Source organism: Cetorhinus maximus, chromosome 5, assembly GCF_964194155.1.
Source record: "Cetorhinus maximus chromosome 5, sCetMax3.hap1.1, whole genome shotgun sequence".
Taxonomy (NCBI): domain Eukaryota; kingdom Metazoa; phylum Chordata; class Chondrichthyes; order Lamniformes; family Cetorhinidae; genus Cetorhinus; species Cetorhinus maximus.
In genome coordinates, this window is record NC_135883.1 from 32262959 (window position 1) to 32281647 (window position 18689).

Below are 18689 nucleotides of genomic sequence, written 5' to 3' on the forward strand. Positions count from 1 at the left end.
AGTTTCTGGGAGTAATTTGGGAGACACAGCAAAAATTCATCCCTAGGAAGAAGAAGCATGCTAAAGGGAGGTCGAGGCAACCATGGCTGACAAGGGAAGTCAGGGAAAGCATAAAAGCTAAAGAGAAAGCATACAATGCGGCGAAGAGCAGTGGGAAACCAGGGGATTGGGAAGCCTACAAAGACCAACAGAGGACAACTACAAAAGAAATAAGGAGGGAGAAGATTAAATATGAGGGTAAACTAGCCAGTAATATAAAAGAAGATTGCAAGAGTTTTTTACATATATAAAGGGTAAGAGAGAGGCAAAAGTGGACATTGGGCCGCTGGAAAAGGACGCTGGAGAAGTAGTAGTGGGGAACAAAGAAATGGCAGAGGAACTGAATAGGTACCTTGCGTCAGTCTTCACGGTGGAAGACACGAGTGACATCCCCAAAGTTCAAGAGAGTTGGGGGGCAGAGGTGAGTATGGTGGCCATTACCAAGGAGAAGGTGATAGGAAAACTGAAAGGTCTGAAGGTGGATAAATCACCTGGGCCAGATGAATTACACCCCAGAGTTCTGAAGGAGATAGTTGAAGAGATAGTGGAGGCGTTAGTGGTGATCTTTCAGAATCACTGGAGTCAGGGAGGATCCCAGAGGACTGGAAAATCGCTAATGTAACCCCCCTGTTTATGAAGGGAGTGAGGCAAAAGACGGGAAATTACAGGCCGATTAGCCTGACCTTGGTCGTTGGTAAGATTTTAGAGTCCATTATTAAGGATGAGATTTCAGAATACTTGGAAGTGCATGGTAAAATAGGGCAAAGTCAGCATGGTTTCATCAAGGGGAAGTCATGCCTGACAAATCTGATAGAATTCTTTGAGGAGGTAATGAGTAGGTTAGACAAAGGAGAGCCAATGGATGTTATCTACTTGGACTTCCAGAAGGCCTTTGACAAGGTGCCGCACAGGAGGCTGCTCAGTAAGATAATAGCCCATGGTGTTAGAGGCAAGGTACTATCATGGATAGAAGATTGGCTGTCTGGCAGGAGGCAAAGAGTGGGGATAAGGGGGATTGCAGCCGGTGACTAGTGGAGTTCCGCAGGGGTCAGTGTTGGGACCACAACTTTTCACTTTATACATTAATGATCTAGATGAAGGAACTGAGGGCATCCTGGCTAAGTTTGCAGATGATACAAAGATAGGTGGAGGGACAGGTAGTATTGAGGAGGCGGGGAGGCTGCAGAAGGATTTGGACAGGTTAGGAGAATGGGCAAAGAAGTGGCAGATGGAATACAATGTGGGGAAGTGTGAGGTCATGCACTTTGGTAGGAAGAATAGAGGCATAGACTATTTTCTAAATGGGGAGAGAATTCAGAAATCTGAAGTGCAAAGGGACTTGGGAGTCCTAGTCCAGGATTCTCTTAAGGTTAACTTGCAGGTTGAGTCGGTAGTTAGGAAGGCAAATGCAATGTTGGCATTTATTTTGAGAGAACTAGAATATAAAAGCAGGGATGTGCTGCTGAGGCTTTATAAGGCTCTAGTCAGACCACATTTAGAATATTGTGAGCAATTTTGGGCCCTGTATCTCAGGAAGGATGTTCTGGCCCTGGAGAGGGTCCAGAGGAGGTTCACGAAAACGATCCCCAGAATGAAAGGCTTAATATATGAGGAACGTTTGAGGACTCTGGGTCTATACTCGATGGAGTTTAGAAGGATGAGGGGCGATCTGATTTAAACTTACAGAATACTGAAAGTCCTAGATCGAGTGGACATGGGGAAGATGTTTCCATTAGTAGGAGAGACTAGGACCCGAGGGCACAGCCTCAGAGTAAAGGGAAGACCTTTTAGAACAGAGATGAGGAGAAACTTCTTTAGCCAGCGAGTGGTGGAATTTATTGCCACAGAAGGCTGTGGAGGCCAGGTCATTGAGTGTATTTAAGACCGAGATAGATAGGTTCTTGATTGGTAAGGGGATCAAAGGTTACGGGGAGAAGGCGGGAGAATGGGGTTGAGAAACTTATCAGCCATGATTGAATTGCGGAGCAGACTCGATGGGCCGAATGGCCTAATTTCTGCTCCTAAGTCTTATGGTCTTGTGGTCTTCACACAGTGTACTGTCAGTGATCGGGTGTGTTGGTACTGTGCACTGCCAGTGATTGGGAGTGTTAGCACTGTGCACTGTCTGTGACCGGGTGTGTTAGCACTGTGCACTGTGTCTGATCAGCACTTTTAGCACAGTGCCCTCTCTGTGTTCGGGAGTGTTAGCACTGTGTACTGTGTGTGATCGGGAATGTTTGTGCTGTGCACTGTCTGTGACCGGGTGTGTTAGCACTGTGCACTGTGTCTGATCAGGAGTTTAGCACAGTGCCCTCTCTGTGATCGGGAGTGTTAGCACTATGCACTGTGTGTGATCGGGAATGTTTGTGCTGTGCACTGTCTGTGATCGGGAGTGTTTGCAATGTGCACTGTCCGTGATGAGGAGTATTAGCACTATGCACTGTGTGTGATCGGGAATGTTTGTGCTATGCACTGTCTGTGCTCGTAATTGTTAGCATTGTATACCGTATGAGATCAGAAGTGTTAGCGCTGTGCACTGTCTCTGATCAGGAAAGTTGGCACTGAGCACTGTGCATGATTGTGAGTGTTAGCGCTGTGAAATGTCTGTGATTGGGAGTCTTAGCGCTGTGCGATGTGTGTAATCAGGAATGTTAGCACTGTGTACTGTGTGAGATCGGGAGTGTTAACACAGTGCACCACCTGTAATCGGGAGTGTTAGCACTGTGCACTGTGTGTGATTGGGAGTGTTAACACAGTGCAGCATCTGTAATCGGGAGTGTTAGCACTCTGCACTTTCAGTCTTGGGGAGTTTTAGTGCTGGGCACTCTGTGTGATTGGGCGTTTTAGTACTGTGCACTTTGTCTCATCTGGAGTGTTAACACTGTGCACTGTCATTGATCGGGAGTGTCAGCATTTTGCGCTGTCTGTGATTGGATGTGTTAGCACTGTGCACTGTCTGTGATCGGCAGTGTTGGCCCTGTGCACTATGCATGATTGTTAGTGTTAGCGCTGTGCAATATCTGTGATTGGGAGTCTCAGCACTGTGCACTCTGTGTTATTGGGCGTGTTAGCACCGTGCACTGTCTGTGATGAGGAACATTAGCACTGTGCACTGTCCCTGATCAGGAGTGTTAGCACTGTGCACTGTGCGTGATCTGGCTTGTTAGCACTCTGCACTCTGTATGATCAGGAGTGTTAGCACTGTTCACTGTAAGTGATCGGGGGTTTTAGCACTTGCACTGCCAGTGGTCGGGAGTGTTAGCACAATGCACTGTCTGTGGCCGGAAGTTTTAGCACTGCGCGCCCTCTGTGATCGAGAGTGTTAGCACTGCGCATTCTCTGTAATCGGAAGAGTTCGCACTGTGCACTGTCTGTGATTGTGAGTGTTAGCACTGCGCACACTCTGTAATTGGAAGTGTTAGCACTTTACATTGTGTGTGATCGGAAGTGTTAGCACTGTGCACTGCCAGTGATCGGGTGTGTTAGCACTGTGCACAGTCTGTGATCAGCAGTGTTAGCACTGTGCACTCTTTGTGATCGGGAGTGTTAGCACTGTGCACCATCTGTGATCGGAAGTGTTAGAACTGTGCACTGCTAGTGATCGGGCGTGTTAGCACTGTGCGCAGCCTGTGCTCAGGAGTGTTAGCACTGTGCACTCTCTATGATTGGAAGTGTTAGCACTGTGCACTGCTAGTGATTGGGCGCGTTAGCACTGTGTACAATCTGTGATCGGGAGTGTTAGCACTGTACACTGCTAGTGATCGGGCGTGTTAGCACTGTGCGCAGCCTGTGATCAGAAGTGCTAGCACAATGCACTCTCTATGATTGGAAGTGTTAGCACTGTGCACTGCCAGTGATCGGGCGCGTTAGCACTGTGTACAGTCTGTGATCAGGAGTGTTAGCACTGTGCACCGTCTGTGATCGGGAGTGTTAGCACTGTGCACTGCCAGTGATCGGGCGCGTTAGCAGTGTGTACAGTCTGTGATCAGGAGTGTTAGCACTGTGTACAGTCTGTGATCGGGAGTGTTAGCACTGTGCACTATCTGTGATTGGGAGCGTTAGTGCTGTGCACTGCCTATGATCTGGATTGTTAGCTCCCTGCACTGTCTGTGATCAGGAGTGTTAGCACTGTCCACTGTCTGTGATCAGGAGTGTTAGCACTGTGAATGTCAGTGATTGGGTGTGTTAGCGCTGTTCACTGTCTGTGGTCGCGTGTGCTTGCACTGTGCACTGTCAGTCATGGGGAGTTTTAGTGCTGTGCATTCTGCATGATTGGGAGTTTTAGTACTGTGCACTGTGTCTTATCTGAAGTGTTAACACAATGCACTGTCTGAGATTGGGAGTGTTAGCACTGTGCACTGTCTGTGATCAGCAGTATTAGCACTGTGCACTCTCAATGTTCAGAATTGTTAGTGCTGTGCACTGTGTGCGATCCGGAGTGATAGCGCTGTGCACTGTCTGTGGTCTGGATTGTTAGCACTCTGCACCGTCCGTGATCGAGAGTGTTAGCACTGTGCACTGCCATTGATCGGGAGTGTTAACACTTTGCACTGTCTGTGATCAGGAATGTTAACTCTGTGCACTATCTGTGATCGGCGGTGATGGCACTGTGCGTGATCGTGATTGTTAGCGCTGTGCAATGTCTGTGATCGGGAGTGTTAGCACTGTGCACTTTCAGTGATCAGGAGTGTCAGCACTGTGCCCTGTATCTGATCAAGAGTGTTAGCACTGTGTACTGTCAGTGATCGGGGGTTTTAGCACTGTGCACTGCCAGTGGTCGGGAGTGTTAGCATTGTACACCATGTGTGATTGGGAATGTTAGCACTGTCCACTGTAAGTGATCGGGAGTTTTAGCACTGTGCACTGCCAGTGATCCGGTGTGTTAGCACTGTGCACAGTCTATGATCAGGACTGTAAGCACTGTGCACAGTCTGTGATCAGGAGTGTTAGCACTGAGCACTGCCTATGATCTGGATTGTTAGTTCTCTGCACTCTGTGTGATCGGGAATGTTAGCGTTGCACACTGTCTCGTGATTGGGAGTGTTAGCACTGCGCACTGTCTGTGATTGGGAGTGTTAGCACTGTGCACTGTCTGTGATTGGGAGTGTTTGTGCTGTGCATTGTCAGTCATAGGGAGTTTTAGTGCTGTGCACTCTGTGTGATTGGGAGTGTTAGCACTGCTCACTGTCAGTGATCGGGAGTGTTAGCACTGTTCACTGTCAGTGGTCGGAGTGTTAGCACTGTGCACTGTCTGTGATCGGGGGTGTTAGCACTGTGCACTGTCAGTCATCTGGAGTGTTAGCACGATGCACAGTCAGTGATCAAGAGTGTTAGCACTGTGCACTGTCAGTGATCAGGAGTGTTAGCACTGTGCACTGTCAGTGATCGGGAGTCTTAGCGCTGTTCACTGTCAGTGATCGGGAGTGTTAGCACTGTGCATGTCAGTGATCGGGAGTGTTAGCACTGTGCATGTCAGTGATCGGGAGTGTTAGCACTGTGCATGTCAGTGATCGGGAGTGTTAGCACTGTGCACTGTCACTGATCGGGAGTGTTAGCACTGTGCACTGTCAGTGATCGGGAGTGTTAGCACTGTGCACTGTCAGTGATCGGGAGTGTTAGCACTGTGCACTGTCACTGATCGGGAGTATTAGCACTGTGCACTGTCACTGATCGGGAGTGTTAGCACTGTGCACTGTCACTGATCGGGAGTGTTAGCACTGTGCACGTCAGTGATCGGGAGTGTTAGCACTGTGCACTGTCACTGATCGGGGGTGTTAGCACTGTGCACTGTCAGTGATCAGGAGTGTTAGCACTGTGCACTGTGTGTGATGTGGAGCTTTAGCTCTGTGCACTGCCTGTTGCCAAGAGTTTTAACTTTGTCCAGTAGCCATCATTGGGTTTGTTAGCATTGTGCATTTTCTGTGATCACAAACTTAATCCCCTTTGTAATTTAGTGCCATCTGAAAGCTTCAATATACAACTCTGTTTATTCTTTAATTCAATCCATTAATGTTTAAAATCTGATACCCCAGTACTGATTCCTGGGAAACAACACTCGTTAACCTCGGCCAATCAGTGGACATTCCTTCTATTTCTACTCTTTGTTTCCTGTCTCCCAATCAATTACCTACTCATGTGAAACATTATTTTCAATAGCATGTATTTTAATTTTTGTTTATAATTTCAGGTGGAGAACCCTATCACATGGCTTATAGGAGTTCATGTACCCAATATCCTTGGACACACACCTATCTGCCATGCTCGTGGCCTTTTCAAAAAAATTAAACAAGCCTTGTTGGACACTCAAAATTGTACCCAACTACAATCTGTAACCTCATGGCCCAGTGTATTCCAAACTCTACCTGGACCACCAAGCCAGTGGATCAACCCTGTTTCAGTGAAGAGTGCAGGAGGACATGCCAGGAGCAGCACCAGGCATACCTATGAATGAGGTGTCAACCTGGTGGAGCCAGGACTACTTGTGTGCAAAACAGCGTAAGCAGCAAGTGACAGACAAAGGTAATCAATTCCACAACCAACGGATCAGATCTAAGCTCTGCAGTCCTGCCACATCCAGCCGTGAATGGTGGTGGACAATTAAACAACTCGTTGGAGGAGAAGGCTCAACAAATATCCCCAGCCTCAATGATGGGGGAGGCCCAGCACATCAGTGCAAAAGATAAGGCTGAAGCACTTGCTACAATCTTCAGCCAGAAGTGCCGAGTGGATGATCCATCACAGCCTCCTCTGGAGGTCCCCAGCATCACAGATGCCAGTTTTCAGCCACTTTGATTCACTACACATGATATCAAGAAGTGGCTGAAGGCACTGGATACTGCAAAAGCTATGGGTCCTAACAATATTCCAGCAATAGTACTGATGGCTTATGCTCCAGAACTTGCTGTGCCCCTAGCCAAGCTGTTCCAGTACAGCTACAACACTGGCATCTACCCAGCAATGTGGAAAATTGTCCACATATGTCCTGTACACAAAAAGCAGGACGAATCCAACCCGGCCAATTATCGCCCCATCAGTCTTCTATCGATCGTCAGTAAAGTGATTGAAGGGATCATCAATAGTGCTATCAAGCGGCATTTACTTAGGATTAACCTATTCACTGATACCCAGTTTGGGCTCCGCCAGAGTCACTCAGCTCCTGAATCTCATTACAGCCTTGGTTTAAACATGGTCAAAGGAGCTGAACTCCAGAGATGACATGAGAGTGACTGCCCTTGACATCAAGGCAGCATTTGACCGAGTGTGGCATCAAGGAGCCCTAGCAAAACTGGAGTCAATGGGCATCAGTGGGAAAACTCTCCGCTGGCTGGAGTCATACCTAGCACAAGGGAAGATGGTTGTGGTTGTTGGAGGTCAATCATCTCAGTTCCAGGACATCACTGCAGGAGTTCCTCAGGGCAGTGTCCTCGGCCAAACAATCTTCAGCTGCTTCATCAATGACTTTCTTTCCATCATAAGGTCAGGAGTGGGGATGTTTGCTGATGATTGCACAATGTTCAGCACCATTCGCGACTCCTCAGACATCCAAATGCAGCAAGACCTGGACAATATCCAGGCTTGGGTTGACAAGTGACAAGTAACATTCGTGCCACACAAGTGCCAGGCAATGACCATCTCCAACAAGAGAGAATCTAACCATGTTCAATGGCATTACCATCGCTGAATCCACCACTATCAAAATCTTGGGTGTTACCATTGACTGTAACTGATCTGGACTAGTCATATAAACACTGTGGCTACAAGAGCAGGTCAGAGGCTTGGAATCCTGTGGCAAATAACTCACCTCCTGACTCCCCAAATCCTAACCGCCATCTACCAGGCACAAGTCAGGAGTGTGTTGGAATACTCTCCACTTTCCTGGATGAGCGCAGCTCCCACAACACTCAAGAAGCTAGACGCCATCCAGCCCGCTTGATTGGCACCTCACCTACAAATATTCACTCCCTCCACCACTGATGCACAGTAGCAGCAATGTGTACCACCTACAAGATGTAATGCAACAACTCACCAAGGCTCCTTAGACAGCAGCTTCCAAACTCATGACCACTACCATCTAGAATGACAAGAGCAGCAGATGCATGTGAACGCCACCACCTGGAAGTTCCCCTCCAAGTCACTGACCATTCTGTCTTTGAAATATATCACCGTTCCTTCACTGTCACTGGGTCAAAATCCTGGAACTCCCTCCTTAACAGCACTGTGGGTGTACCTACACCACAGGGACTGCAGTGGTTCAAGGCAGCTCACCACTACCTCCTCAAGGGCAATTAGGGATGTGCAAGAAATGCTGGCCCAGCCAGTGATACCCACATCCCATGAATGAATAAAAAAGCATGACCCAGCCTTCACAAGCCCATGCTGACTTTCTTTGACCACCTCATTCCATGTGTCCATCACTTTGGCTGAGATGCTAGATTTCAGCAACCTCCCTACAATTGATGCTAAGCTGACATGTCTGTAGTTACCTGGTTTCTTTCCCCCACCCTTCTTGAATAACAGTGACACTTACAATTTTCCAATCCATAGACATAATTCCTGCATTTAGAGAGTGTTAGAAAATTATAACTATCATACTTGCAATCTCCTCACCTATATCTTTTGAACACCCTAATATGGAAACCACCAGGCCCTGGAAATATGAAGAAATAACAAGGGTAAATAAAAACAAGATAAAATACAGAACCACAGATATTAAGAGAATGGAATGAATGGACAAAACATTCTTTTTCCATTTTAACATAAAATTTAAGAAAAGATTATATTACTTGTGTAATGTAAAACCAGCATTATTCATCTCTTTGGTATATTTTACACATTATCCCTCCTGAGACTTAGCCCCTTATATATTGGGAATTCAGATCCACAGGATGGGTCCATATCTAATTAAAAATCAGATGGATGTGCTGACCTTCATGGTTGAATGCCCACTACATGCTCTAGTTGCACAGAGCTCTGTGCGGGGAGTGCTAATTGATAATATGTGCCTCATAGGCTGATATATGGTGCCAAATGCCACTCCGTGGGACCTGCATTATAGCACAGTCATTTGCTGAAGTGTGCGCCACATGTAAAACTACCAGCACACATTAAACCTGGCTGCTGGAGATTAACCTGCTATAAAATGTGCCTTTCTCGCTGTCCGCTTTAGGGATTTGTTAAGTCTTGGCAGTTTCATATTGGGTTTGCAGTTGTTTAGATCACCTTGGGATTGCAGTCTAGCTATGTTAGAATCATACTTTGTGAAATGGCTGTTTGAGTGCAGGTCACGTGCAACATAACAGCAGCTAAAAGTGAGTCATTATCTCTGGTCAGATAGCATTATGTGGTTGTGGGGGAATCTGTATCAAATTGTAAATACAACATGAATGTGTGGTCTAGACTTGTTATTTTAACAAATCATTACTGCTGTCTGAATTACTCATATGGATCTGTATGATCATCTGTCTCTTATTTGTTGTGTGACGGATGCTGTGGTGGGTCTCTAGGATCTGTGTCTCCATTATTGAAACTGATTTGGTTTGTACAGACACATTGCAATACAGAATAAACACACATGCATCTGTCACGTCTCTCACCACACATGCCTGTATAAAGCCGGGCTGAAGGTAAAATCATTACTACTTGTGCGCTTGTCTTTCTATCCACCAAAGCTAAGCTCAGTAAATTAAAAGGTGTCCCTTTGAATTTTCCCTGCACATGGTGATTGACCTTTTTCAAGACTTGCAATGGCACAAGGCCAGTTGTACCTCACAGGTAATTGGTACATCAGCTTTATTTCCTTATTTCGGCACACTTGGATAACAAGTCTGCCGTTGTGAAGGCTTGCGTCATTTTGAAACCTGGTGCAGCACTGTAATTAAATATTCTTTCATGCCATCTTGCCATGGCCAAGTGTGCAATCTCTCATGGTAGTTTCTACTCATGCTAACTTTCTGTCACAAACAAAATAGGCTGCTATAAATTTCCTATTAGCTGAAGAGAATTCTTGGTGGCTTCTTTGATTATTTTCTCAATCTTACTCCCTTCTGTCCTGATCAAAGGCGCCAACTCTTCTGTGGTACAATTCTATGAGCACCACTAGCTCTCTAGTACCTTGTTCAATTGCCCCCTCTTCATGTGCAAGCCTTGGCAGTGTCTACAGGCTATATCAGCACGGGGCTCATTGTTGGTGAACCTAATCCAACACAAAGACACATTCCAGCACAGGTTACTCCCTTACTCTGGAGTACTGAGGTTAATCATATTACTTTATCACACACTTTGCTAAGATTGATGGCTTCAGTACATACTGGGGTCATTCCAGAAAGCAATTAGGAGTGAAAATTTTCGCCGATTTATTTTCCCCCTGCCGTGTTCCAAAACCACTACAATTAACTGCGGCGCCACCATCACAAGTGAGGTGAAGTTATCTGAGAACAGACTACAGATTGAAGCTGAGACTTTGTTTTTCGTATGGCCATTAGTCCCAACAGCACATCACATGCATACCCACACACATCACACAACACACACAAACACACAACACACACACACAAAACATTAGCACCCAACACAGACAACATACACACACAAGCATACATACACATGCAAAACACATATAAGCCTAATTACTTTCAAAGCTTTAATCAGCCACTTCTCTGTTTTCCCAAATTGTGTATTTACCAAGTTTCTCACTGACTGAAATACGTTTCTCCTGCAGGTGCCTCCTCCTTATGCTTCCTTGAAGTTATTGATGGAAGAGTAATTTCATTTTAAGATTCTTTACCTGAAGTGCAACAAAGTAAGGCTAAATCCTCAGGACAGCACTTCTGGTTAAGAGCCTATCTGTCTGAACTCATCTCACAAAGTCCTAAAGAATTGCAGCAAATTGCACATTTGCCCTTGAGGCACTTTCTTATCTCTCCACCTCTACCTCACATGTGTGTTTGTTTTGTTACAGTGTGCTTCTCCCTCCTCCAAAGGTATTGTCTCTGACAAGTGGAGCCAAATAAACTTATTCTTTGCAGCAAAGCTGACAGGTTCCTCTCCTTCCAAAAAAGAAATCCCATAACGTTTTCTCCTTAACCACCCACACCTCCAAGTGGGTATTCATTGACTCAATGTCCAGTGGCATTGTCAGGCAACCAGTACTTTGCCTATGCTCAATATGAGCCTGGACAAGAAATAAGATTGAGGTGGCACCCAGCCTGATTTTGAAAGTCTGATGATTGTAGAAGAATACTGAAGGTGAGATAAGTTAAAGTAGTAAGCGATGCGATGAGGGAGGTGACTTCATGCTTTGGTGTGCCAGGAGACCATTAGCACAGCCAGAGCAGAAGGAACAGGGAATTGGGAGGGCCTCAATTCCCAGTTCTTCTACTATTAGTGAAGCTCCATACTGATGATCTGCAGCCCTACTGATGGGATTGTACTAAAAAGGCCTGATATCAGACCAGTCCTGAATAGGTATGGCCCGCCATACCTGATTGGCGTTACCATCAGTCCCTGGGTGAAGTCCCCCAATTAGTTATGATCCCGGATGAGGAGGGATGAACTGCCTCCCCTTCTTTATTCAACCCCCCTTGGTTGGTCGCAACAAGCTTAATTTAAAAAGGATTCCTTCCCTCGTGGATAACTTTTCCCAGTTCAAAGGTATTTATGATGTAAAAGGAGCCAATTTAACCAAGCTTTTTTGAGCCAAAGAAAGAGTAAGTTTATTAGTTGCTAAAAACCCAAGAAAAAATAATAAAAATGCAATGTACATGCACACAGATCAGAAATGAGAAGTTGAGTCCAAAAATAAAAGTAAAAAAAAAACACAAATCAGTCTTTGGCTTGTCCGTGAGGAGTAGTAGGTGAAACATTGTGGCTGTGAAATTGGGTGACCCCGGTAGAGCTGACTTTGGCAGTTGAGCAGTTGGTTTGGAGAAACTTGGTTCTGCAGGTTAGCTCAAGGGGTTGTCCTGTTTCCTTTTTGATTGTGGCTTTGCTGACTTGTGACCAACAACAGAGAGAGACTTTTACCTGCAAGCTGCTGGGATGCCTAGTTGCTATTCTTCTGTGGTGATGTTCACAGCACACACAAGCATACCAGAACTAGAACACCAAAACTAGCACACACAGACCAGGTTTGCAGCTGGCTTTTTAACCCCTTTTCTTGTGTATTCCTGGAAGGGAAAAACAAACATGTCTTTTGCCCAGGATCTGCTTTCTTTCAACTCAGACCATTCCCACATTCTGAGATATAATTCAACAGGAGATGGTTTCTGCTGAGATGGTAATCAGTCTCCATTGTCTCCGCAACCACAGGAGATTAAAGTTCAGTCTGTTGCATTACATCTCTCCCTTTGAAGTGTCTCTGCCTGAAGTAGGCCTTGACACCTTTTCAGGTGCAACATTCCATGTTCTCTTGGCTAGTCGTAAGTGTAATCCACATAGGAATTCTCCATCAAGTGGTTACTTTACATTTTCAGCCAGCTTTTGCTTGTATGTCTTTTTTAAAAAGAACACATTTTCCTTTAAAAAGTTCAATATGTTCGTAAGTAATTCAGGTTGTGAACTGCTGTCATGACAGTTGGAAAGGATTGATTGGAAATGGGAAAGCCTCTTTTAACTCCCTTTGCTAGGCCAGTGACACAGAAAAAGCAGAAACCGGTGTGGGGATGGGTGTTGGAGACTCCTGACACTAGGATTTCTTGCATTCCAGGCTATGAGAGGGGCCTGATATATAATCAGTCATACTATGTCCAGTAAGATCAGACACCCACTTACCAAATGATGATTGAATGCCCTTACCTGGGGATCCAGGCTAAGATTGTGACCTGGACCCCAGAGGAAATAATTATAATTTCCAATTCCATAGTTACATATTGGCTCTTTACAAAGTGGGCCCCTGGGGGATGTTGGCCATTCTTTTCAGTAGCAGAACTGTACAGCCTCCCTCCGCCAGTCACTATTCTTCCACAGTATGCAGCACCTTTGGTAAAAATTGCTTATGCTTCATTTTTGGGCACAGAACAGATAGTGGGCAGACAGCACTTGTCTCAACTGGCAGGCCTGTATCTTGCCCATATTTGGGCCTCGGGCCTCATTGCAGTAATTTGTGTGAGCTACCAGCACCTGTTGGCCCTCCCAAGGCCATTCTAAGGGTCTTGATTTCCGACCACCTTTCTCACTTGGCAGCTTCCCTAAGGTATATCCAGGGAGAGGGGTGGAAGAATAATAGGAAAGAGAGGAGGAGGGTGATTGCGAGTCGGTATCAACGCACGAAAACATTTTTGTCAGGAAGAAACTGGTGGTGGGTGTTGCCTGGGCCACATTTCACATTAAAATATGCTGAGCAGAGCAGGCCAGAGCTTTCTCTGCTCATCAATTTAATGTTGGGATCTCGAAACAGGTCTTAGGCCTGTTACTGTTACCTATGTAAGGGCCCTTTTGCCTGTTAATATTGGTGTAATGGGAATAGATACCTGTCTATGCCAATATGACAGCGCTGGTGCCCTTGGTGCTGAGTGTGCCTGGACACTGCTGTCCAAAATTGCACCTGTCTTAGAAAGTCCAATTAGATTCCACCATTGCCCCCTGACAGCTCACTTGAATTGGGCATTTATGGTTCTAACACTGTCTCCTACCACTCTGTGCATTATACCATTGGAATTGTGGTTTTATTTAAGAGTAAAACGTGGCGCAGGATTTTTAGGTTGGCATGTGGCGCAATCAGAGGGCCCGGGAACAGCCGGAGAATGGACCGCCGCCTACGATTGGCCCCCGACCACAATTTCATGCTGGCTGGCCAATCAACAGCCAGCCACCGTGAAGTGCGGGCTGAAATGCTCAGCGCTGCTAGGGTGGGGGCAGGAGGAGGGTGAGCGCTGATGTAAGCGCGGGCGTGGGCGAGCGCTGAACGAAAGCTCCCTGAAGACAGAGAGCTGCCTCAAGGAGCCGAAGACTTCAAAACAATTAAATAAAGACTTTAAAATCCAGAAAATAATGTCCAGGCACAGAATCAGTACCTGAACACATACATGATGAAAATTCTGCCCAATTTCATAACGGAAACCTCATCCCGCTCTTGGATGAGGTTCCATCAAAAATGCAAATTCCACCTGGCAGAGTCGCCTGTCTGCCAAGCGCAAGTTTGGACGGACCATGGAAAACTGGGGACAGTTGGAACCTTAACAACTTTAATTGTCGGCGGGCGCGCTTCTGACACTTGCGCGTGCCCGCCGACCGGAATATCGCGTGAGTGCGGGATGACGTCGGGATACTCGCCTGATGTCATCACGTGTGATTTCGTGTCTGATTGGGTTGGGCACGCGCCCACATGCCAACCTAAAAATTCTGCCCATGCCAACTTATCCTGCAAATCTAGTCAACGCTGATCAACAGCTTCAAAAGAAGCTGACAATTGAACAATAGCCATCAATGTGAACCGAATGTGATGTGGGGACCCGGCTCCACTGGCAGATGTGCAAAGGAATGACTGCCGGTGACTCTCGGCTCCTGAACCCAAATTAATGTGTGGGCTTTAGGCAAGGTAACAAGGGGCAAGGGAGAACATTAGGGGGAACTTCTTCACTCAGAGAGTGGTGAGAGTGTGGAACGAGCTACCATCTGACATGGTAAATGCGGGCTCACTCTTAAGTTTTAAAAATAAATTAGATAGATACATGGATGGGAGAGGTCTGGAGGGTTATGGACTAGGTGCAGGTCAATGGGACTAGCGGAATAATATTTTGGCACAGACTAGAAGGGCCGAATGGCCTGTTTTCTGTGCTGTAGTGTTCTATGGTTCTATGGTAACCTGAGGCTGTGGGAGCCACATGAACGAGGGCCCGTCTTAGATGACCACTAAAGAATTGGGGCGGCGCAGCAATAATAGGGCTGGCAAGATGCCAATAGGCTACCTTATGCACCCCCAGCCATGATAATTTTTATAGACAGTCCCAAATATACCCCATTATTGGGGGAGCGTTGAAAAGAATTCCAGCTGCCAAGATTTTGACAGGGTGCCCAGGCCAAAATCCAGGCAAGCATCAATTCTTTGCAGGGAGAAGGGAAGAACCATTTTTTTAATCAAATAATATTTAGGATCAAATTCCATTGAATTTGAGCAGAGCTTCAGCAAAAGTTAAGGAAAGACTACATTCTAGTTGTAGAAGTGCAATGTCTAATGTTAAGCCTTATTTTGAGAAAAAGACATAATCCTCAATTTTTCCCACACATTGGTTACTCGTTGAGTTTTGGCTGCTGCTCGATGTTTTGACTTCGGAAGATTGTATCACTTGCTGCAAACAAACAAACAAAAAAATTATGATGTTTCCTCTTCAAAGCAGCACAACTTCCTGGTGTCAGAAACACTCTTCAACTGAAGGGGTCAAATAGATGGAAAAATCATTAGTAGTTATATCATTCCAATAAAGTGTACAAAACAGTGTCATGGCACACTTGTGTGTATGCAGTTCTACACTGCGAATGCAGTGACTATGCCATATGCATCTCCTTCTGCCAACTCCACTCAGTAGTGTATACAGGCTCAGATTCCAGGAGCCCCCAGCAATGTAAGTGCATAAAACTGTGCACCGACAATTCTGCGCTGCGATAAGGGAGCTGGTTTAATTTGTGAAAACCTGCAGAACTAGTCAAGTGGATTTGACATCATAGGGCTTGAGGAACAGGAGCCCTGCAAGACTACTCTGCCATTCTATTAGATAGTGGCTGATCTATGGACCTCCATGTTAAAGTGAAGGACAATAGGTTTACTGAGACAATTTTTCCGACTCCTACTGTGTAAGTGTGAGGGTAGCTCATGGAAGCCATGCACCTGAAACAGGGTGCAGTGTTAAATGGAAAGTAAAAGGGCATGAAGGGAGGACGAGCAGCTATATCCCCTGAGATGTCAGTTCACAAAGAAGGATAGATGACACTTTTAGAGAATAATAACCAATTATTTTCTCGTAAGTCGACCTCTTTTACTGGCACTTCAGTACAAGTGACTTACAAACCAACCATGAGATACCTGTTTACAGTTACAGAAGCTACAATTCAATGGGGAATAAAATTAGCTCCAACCTATCTCTTAAATCCACCCATCCACTTCAATGATTGCTTCTAGACTAATTGCCTCAGAGATTTAATCATCCCTGGGGTAAGCTGTTCTACTGCATGTGAATTTCTGACAGATATCCCATTCCCAGTGTATCCAGAAACTCCTCCCAGACGTTTTTATGTCAGGTCAAGATCAGATTGACATCCTGCGTTAGACAGGTGACTACACTTCAAAAGTACTTCATAGGCTGTTACCCTCATTGGGGCATCCTCAGATCATGAAAGGTACTTTTTTAAAATATTCATTCACGTGGGCTTCGCTGGCCGGGTCAGCATTTATTGCCTATCCCTATTCGCCCTTGAGAAGGTGGTGGTGAGCTGCATTCTTGAACCGCTGCAGTCCATGTGGTGTAGGTACACCTAAGGAAGGGAATTCCAGGATTTAGACCCAGCGACAGTGAAGGAGCGGCGATATATTTCCAAGCCAGGATGGTGAGTGGTTTGGAGGGGAACTTCCAGGTGGTGGTCATCCCATCTATCTGCCGCCCTTGTCCTTCTAGATGGTAGAGGTTGTAGCTTTGGAAAATATAAATATAAATGCAAGCTTTTTTCCTTCTTCTGACAAAAATCCCGCCAGAAATTGAATCACTGGAAATTTAGCCGTTGTCAAAAAAGTGGGCTATAGCTTCCCTTACCACCTGTAGGCATGTTGAGCTTTTTAAGGAAGACCTGTGTTTTTAAAAAAAATACAAGTGAAGACACTGATCAAAAGATAGCTGATACTGTAAAGGGACCATTTTCTGGAAAATTCCAATGTGGATTTCACTGACAGGCCTGTCCTGAGAACATGGAATTTTGCTCCTGAAGTGGTGTGAGGGCTCACTTAAAACAGTGACACTTGAAGGAAAGGTATGGAAAATGCAAAAGGCTGGGCTTTAACCTCCTGTGGTTGTGGAGACAATGGACTGTTTCTTGTACGTCTCATTAGAAATCCAAAAAAACCCATCACCTGTTAATTTATATCTCAGAATGTGTTTTTAAAAAGTTCTGAAATGAAAGTGATGGGATGCAAGATATGCCTACTTCCTACTCACAGGAATACACAGAAAAACTGGGTTAAAACTGGCTGAAGACCAGTGAGTGACACAGAGCAGAAGAACAAAGAAGCAAGAAGGACCTCTCTCTCTCTCTCTCTCTCTCTCTCCCCCTCTCTCTTATTGGAGGCAAGTGTATTTTAGCAGAGACAGGCAGCAAGCAGGAAGGAACAGGACAGCCTCTTCAGTTAATCCTGCAGGGACAACCAGGCCATCTCTCCCACTGGGGCAAGCTAATAAGTGTCTCTAACAGATTGCAAACCTGCCAAAGTCAGCTCTACTGAAATCACCAACTTAACGGCTGCAATACATCACCATCTACACCTCATGGACAAGCCAAGGACTGATTTGTGAATTCTTTTAAAACTTTTATTTGGACTCCGAACTTCTCAGTTCTGACCTGTGTATGTGTGTGTGTGTGGGTGTGTGGAGGCATGTGAGAGTGAGTATGTGTGTGGGGTGGGGGTGCTGTGTAGGGGTGTATGTGTGTGGGGGTGTGAGTGTGGGGGAGGTGGGGGGGTTGGGGGGTGTGGGAGTGGGTGTGTGTGTATGGGGGGGTTCTGTGTAGTGGTGTATGTGTGTGGGCTGTGAGTGTGGGGGAGGTGGGGGGGTGTGTGTAGGAGGGGTATGTAGTGGTGTGTGTTTGGGGGGCATAGGGATGCATGTGAGGAGGGTATGGGGGTGAGTGTGTGGGGCTGTGTGTGCGCGAGGATGTGTGGGTGTGTATGTGTGGGGGGTTATCGGGGTGTATGTGTGGGTGTGAGTGTGCGTGTGGGTGGCGGTGGGTGAGTGTATGGGGGGGGTGTGTTGGCGGGGGTGTGTGCGTATGTGTGTGTGGGGGGTTGTCGGAGTGTATGTGTGGGTGTGTCTGTGTGTGTGTGTGTGTGTGTGTGGGTGTGGGGGGGATGGGTGCAGGTGCGTCTTTGTGTGTGTGGGTGGGGGTGGGTGTGTGTGGGGGGGAGTTGAGTGTGGGTGGGTTTGGGTGTGCGTGGGGAGGGGTGTGGGTGTGTGTGTGTTGGGGGGGTTGTTGGCGTGTTAGTGTTTGTGTGTGTGTGGGTGGGTGGGGGTGGTGTGTGTGTGGGGGGGGTTGTGTGGGGGGGTGTGTGTATATGTGGGGGGGGGGGTGTGGATATGTTTGTGTATGTGTGTGGGTTGTGTGTGTGTTTATGTGTGTGTATGTGTAGGGGGGTTTGTGTGTAGGGGTGTGTGTGTGTGAGTGTAGGGGTGTGTGTGTGTGTGAGTTGGGTGTGTGTTTATGTGTGTGTGTGTGTAGGGTGTGTGTGTGTGTGTGTGTGTGTGTAGGGGTGTGTGAGTGTAGGGGTGTGTGTGGGTTGGGTGTGTGTTTGTGTGTGTGTAGGGTGTGTGCATGTGTGTGTAGGGGTCTGTGTGTGTAGGGTATGTGTGTGTGTGTAGGGGTGTGTGTGTGTGTGTGTAGGGGCGTGTGTGTGTGTGTGTGTAGGGGCGTGTGTGTGTGTGTAGGGGTGTGTGTGTGGGTAGGGGTGTGTGTGTGTG